We start from the raw sequence: 6,000 nt of genomic DNA on the forward strand, positions 1-6,000 counted from the left end.
TGAAGTCCCAGGAAGAGCCTCTTCTAGAAGAACTGACTCTTGCAATGACTTTCACAGCACCTGCAAAACTGCTGAAGCCACGCCGGCTTCAGCTCTGTTGTCTCTCCTTGCTTATTTAGGATGTTTTACTGCACACCACTTCTGCGTTTCATTAGTAATGTACTGGAGGGGGGGCGACCTGCTGGCTGCAGGATTCTGCTCAGTTCAGAGGGAGAATTAATCTTGATTCAAAGTGTTTAAGAAGCAGTAACTGCATTTGTGATTTGGCTTTATGAGAGCGCCGAACAACCGTCATAAACTATGCATGTTTGCCTGTTTGTCCTTCTCCTTTCTTAGCTCTTTAAGTGCTAGAACATGTAAGAAAAACGATCTCAGCCGTCCTCCAAACATTCCCCTTCCCACTTCCCAACGTCAGGAGACATTGCCGGTTTTCAATTTGGAAGACCTGGAACATCTCCTGACGCTGCTGTGAAGCTCCAGGGATGCGATAAGCATGGATTCTTATTCTTATTCTGCTGCCCATGGAGAGGTTGTAAGAGGACAAGAAAGGGCTTATTTCCCAAAGCCAAGATGCCAAACTTCAGCCCTAAGAAAGCTGGGTAGTAACTTCATTTCCATGGGAAGAAGCCACTGCATAGTCTTGCACAAGAAGGGCAAGACTTCAAACCCAAGGGCCAATTCTATGGGCCTGACCTTCCTCTGGGCTTCTCCAACAGCAGTGCTCCCCTTTCCTCCATCCACTGACTGCTTAACACCCTGCTTTTTCTGCAGTCTTCCCACAATCGGCCAGGTGGAAATGCCCCTGCTCAAGCTGAATTACTGGCAGAGGGTGTTTTCAGGTAACACAGGGTGGTGTTTTGGGCTCTGCTTGCCCTCCTCCCCCCCTCCCGCAGAGCTCTCCTGATGAGGAATCTGGTTGTGGGGGAGAAAGTCCCATATATGCCCTCCCAACCCTTGAGGTCAGCAGCAGATGCCCTTCTCCGGGAGCCCTCCGTGAATGACATCAGGAGGGTGAGTACCTGGAGGAGGGCCTTCTCTGTGGTGGCGCCCCATTTATGGAATGCGCTCCCCAGAGAGGTCCACTTGGTGCTGCCGTCATTTGCTTTTCGGCGCCAGGCCAAGACCTTTTTATTTAAAACTTATTTTAATTGCTAAATTATTTATTTAACTAGGTTTTGTTTGTTTGTTTTTTAATTTTTAGCCGAGAATGCACTGAGGTTTTATTGAGGTTTTATGGCACTGGGGTTTTAATGTATGGTTAATTTTTATTTTTTATTTTTTGATGTTGTGAGCCGCCCTGAGGCTTATTGCGATGGGGTGGCATAGAAATGTTTTAAATAACTAACTAACTAAATAAATAAATAAAGTGAACGAGGTATTTATGTTGAGAAAGGAAATGACACCTTGATCAAGGCACTGATCATGGGTTGTCTTGGGCTGGTGGCTTTTCTTTGTGGTGAAAGTCTAGACCAAGCAGGAATCAACCGATCCACGGAAAAGGAGGCAGGGGGAAATTAGAACTAGTCAGTGCTTCATACATAATAAGAGCAGGAACAAGGCTTGAGGCTTGGGAGCGCAAATCTTCGAAGAATCACACTTGATTGCAGGCCTGCAAAAAGGGGGCATTTTAAAACTCTCTTTCCTCTAGACTAGAGCCCTTTTATTCAGGTGGAAGCAGAGCGTTTCTTCTGAACCTCTTTCTCTCTGCTTTATTTCTCAGTGGAATGCCACGACAGTATTCTTCCCCGGGGTAGTTTGCGATCGATCAATTGATCGATCGATCAAGAATGTGCATGCGTGTGAGGAACTTTTTGTATTTCTTTATTGATCGTAATTCCTAGCATGTGGATGGTTGCCTTGCTGTTTAAGCTCTACGTTTTCAAAATTGTTGTAATCTGTACTGACCATCAGACAAGCAGGGTAGAAAGACAAGCCTGAAACAGATAAATAGAAATAACTGAAAGGCTAAACACAATGGAGACTCAGAGAAAGTGGAGAAAAAATGAACCCTGAAATACAGGAGTTAATTTTCCAGCTCCATGTTAGTAACTTGCTTAGTGCTTTTACTGCAAAATTTCAGTGTGATCCAGAGAGAAGGCCCAAAATATTGTCATGTGATTTGGGTCCAGGCTTGTAACAAGTACCAAATACGCATTTCCTACTCATCCATTTTGTTGATATTTTCATTTGGGAACAAACAGCCGCTATTTTAACATACAAAACTTGGTGCAGTTGTTACATGTGCCTGTCCTTGAGCCAAAAATAGCTGGAGAAACAATTACGGCGATCTTCGAGGAGTCCATTTGACTTACTTTCAGCAGACTTTAAGTGACCGTTCCTCGTGGCATGTGTCAGGCAGAGCTGATGCTACCAGTTTTCAGTGGAGATGACAGTTCATTTTTATCCCAGTAGAGTGTGAGAACAAGTTTTATCCCCCGAGAAATCTGTAAGGAAATGGAATGTCCGTTAGAATGAAATTCTTCATCCATGGGAGCTAATGCCGTGTTCAGCCCGCCTCGTCTCAGTGGACATACCTCTGGAATAGTTGCAGGAATAAACGGCCCACCCACCATTATTTGCATTTTTCTATAATTTTATTTATTTATTTTCCAATTTATATCCTGCCTTTTTCCTACAAAGGGCTTGGGGCAGCTCACATCATTCTCCTCCTCCATCTTATCCCCACAACAACAACCCTGCGAGGTAGGCTGGGCTGAGAGGCTGTGACTGGCCCAGTCACCCAGTTGGCTCCATGGCTGAGTGGAGACTCAAACCCGGATCGTCTGAGTTCCAGTCCCACGCTCTTCACCACCACACCACACTGGCTCTCTTCATATACTTCATTTGCAATCCAAAGCAGAAAGTACACCAACATGGAGTGAGGCAGTAGGGCCAGGAGGCAGTGAGACGGAAAGGCAGGCGAACGGTCGGGAAAGTCCTGTTCCAGCCAAGAGTCTTGTCTTGCTTATGCTGCATAGCTGGACTACATTGCTCAGCATGGCGTTTGCCTACATGCTTTTCTGTTCAGGGAAGTTTCTGACTTGGGATGTATGTCAGTGATGAACATGGATGGCCTTTCCCACTTGGATCGGTCTTAGGAGAGGCCTTGTTAAGCTTGGGATGGCTGCCCTGCTTTTCGGATGATCTCCATGGGATCTCCCTTCCTTCATGGTGATACTCCATGCTTAGCTATAATTCAGTGCAACAGGATCTCCAAACCATGTGCCGTTTCCTGCTTTGCTCGGTGTTCCTAATAGCGTCTAGAGCATGGCAGAAAGGCTTCCTACGATCCCATGGATCTACCTGGCAAACTGCAGTATAGGTTAGGGCCAAGTGAATGAATCGACCCAAGGGAGTGGTCTTCCATATCACTTAAGTTTGAACATATATATGTAAATGTAAAGGTTTCCCCTTGACATGAAGTCCAGTCATGCCTGCCTCTAGGGGGCAGTGCTCATCTCCGTTTCCTGGCCGAGGGAGCCAGCGCTTGTCCGCAGACGGTCTCCGTGGCCACGTGGCCGGCATGCCTAAACACCGAGGTGCACGGAACACTGTTCCCTGCCCACCGAAGTGGTGCCTTTTCATCTACTTGCATTGGCATGCTTTCGAACTGCAAGGTTGGCAGGAGCTGGGACGGAGCAGCGGGAGCTCACCCCGTTGTGCAGATTCGAACCGGCGACCTTTCGATCAACCAGCCCAGCAGCACAGCGGTTTAAACCACTGCACCACCTGCAGTCCCAGACTGGCTCTAAAGGGGAAAATGGGAAGACAATTAATAGTGCACTTAAGGTTGCACTGGGCACTCAAAGTAAGACAATAATTAAAATCAGTTATTAGAAACAGCTTCAGGAATAAAGCTGGGAAGCTTTCGATGCACTTTGCCTTCAGTTCCACCTTTCCACTGCAGAGAACAGACACTTTCCACAGGCACCAAGAAGAGGATGGAAGCCCTTCTCTTGCCTTGCCGTCATGTGACAGCTTGCTCTGGGTGCCAGTGCTGATTGGGTTACATGCCCACTCTGCAAAGATAATTGAAAAGATCGATGACAGAATCGGACCTTCCCTTTTACATCACATTCATCGTGCTTGGGGTGGGTGGGAGAGAAGGGGGGGTGAATTAGTAGAAAGGCACAGTATTAAAAGTGCACGGACAGGCAGCAGTGCTCAGGGGAAAGACTGAACATTTTCAGAGACATTTTCTCTATGGTGACTTCATTTATCTCAGGTGCTGTCCTGGTCTTGAAAAGCGGATTCTGGAAATAAACTGTCGCAAGCAAACCTCTCCACATTCACTGAATTTTGAAGTGCTTTTCTGAACAAGCACGGATACAGTGGTGGCGACACACAAAATTCCAGAAGGATTCTTATGGTCAGCAGTGGCAAGCCTTACCTGAGACTAAAATGTTTAGTTCATCATTAATACTTGGATTAAGCCAATGATTAATGGATTAATGATTATTTTTCTAGCTAAAGGCAAGCCTGGGAGATTCTTGGGTCAAATTTCTACCAGCCATAAAAATGCATCCTCTTTATCATCAAAGTTAATAACTTATTAAGTTATTTGATCCCCAATAATAAATCTAAGCCAAGAAATGCACAAAACTTATTCATCCCCAAGTGGCTTATTTGCACTTTGCCGGGGCATGCTAAGCCACATTTCTAAATTAAATTCCCTAGATTTGCTCTGAAACTCAGTAGTTCAATAGCATCCTATGAAAGTAACTCTACAAATTTATTTTGCTTTCTAGCGCATCCCAACAGAACCAACCTCATTTGAAAATCTAGTTCAGGGGCTAACCAGAGAAAGAAAAATCCGAGTCGTTCAGAGGCAATCCAAAAGTACAGACAAAAGCAGGGACAAGCCTGCTGACAAAATTGATCCTGACGGAGAGCACAAATGCAATTTCTGTTAATGCCTCTTTTCCACGTAGGGTTGCAAACTCCACAAGGCTGTGTGTAGCTCGAGGCTGAGACAATCGGGTTGTTGCGCAGACAACACACAAGTGCAGAGAGAAGTAGGTTCGACAGAGACTAACTGAAGTTACCTACTCAGTTTGTTCTGAGGTCCCGTCCAGTATCTTACAGGCTTGTTGTTACATACACAGCAAAGCAGGGAAAGGGTAGGATGAGGTCCTGTGTGAAGAATGTGGTTTCCTAAACAGCTCAACTTTGATTTTAATGAACAACCCTGAAAAATGGATGTTGAGCAAATTTCCTTTTCTGAAGGATGGCCCTCACCACCACAGAAAAAAGAGGGGCTGGGAGGAAGCTTGTATCATGGTGATTCTTTTTTAAAAATCACTCAAACATGCTATAATTTACCTGGTTCTCTTGCACAAAACCACCTTGCCTGCCTGCGAAAGGCAGGTGTAAAAGGGAAGCTTTCCACTGGAACTGGCACAGAGCTGCAATCTCTGATTATTTATTTATTTTATTTATTTATTTAGGCGACTTCTGTGCCGCCCCATTTGCTGAAGCCTCGGGGCGGCTCACAAACCATAAATAAATAAAATTCAATAAAATAATATAAATTAACAATATAAACTTTGATTACCACCATCAAAGTTGGAGCAGTTCAGTAGATTAAGAGAAAACTTGCTTCAAAATTACAGCTCGGTCCTGGATTCTTGTCAGGCACGTGCAAAAAGGCATATTCTGCCACCAAAATTTTGTGAAGAGAAACACGATAATGAGATTTGAGATTTGCAATGAACTGCCTGTGGCACAGGCTTGAGCAGAGGCTGGGGGTGGGCAGGGGGGCCCGATCGCAGCAAAGGAGGGGCAGATATGAAGCAGACAAATTGGTCTTTCCAGCCCCATTCAACTCTCCAACTGGTTCTGTCATTGCCAAAGAGGCTGTCCAGTGGTTAGTACTGAAAATAGTCCGGTGCAATGGGAATGTCTCCTAGCCCAAATTTGAATGACATTGCTATTGACTAAAATATACGCCTTGGGGAAGAAAACTCAATGGTGTGCACATGCGCACTTGCGTATGCAGAG

General features: G+C 45.3%; 1 protein-coding gene across 1 annotated transcript in view; it reads right to left on the reverse strand.

Moving 5' to 3' along the window:
• The window catches only part of OTUD7A (OTU deubiquitinase 7A), a 43,659-nt gene extending 41,285 nt beyond the window's left edge, over positions 1–2,374 (reverse strand). The window contains exon 1 of the mRNA XM_044439031.1: positions 2,313–2,374. The gene's annotated coding sequence lies outside the window, so the exon portion shown is untranslated. The remainder of the gene's footprint in view (positions 1–2,312) is intronic.
• Between the last annotated feature and the right edge of the window lie 3,626 nt (positions 2,375–6,000).

This window comes from Varanus komodoensis, unplaced genomic scaffold (genome assembly GCF_004798865.1).
Source record: "Varanus komodoensis strain SLA01 unplaced genomic scaffold, ASM479886v1 scaffold33, whole genome shotgun sequence".
NCBI classification, from domain to species: domain Eukaryota; kingdom Metazoa; phylum Chordata; class Lepidosauria; order Squamata; family Varanidae; genus Varanus; species Varanus komodoensis.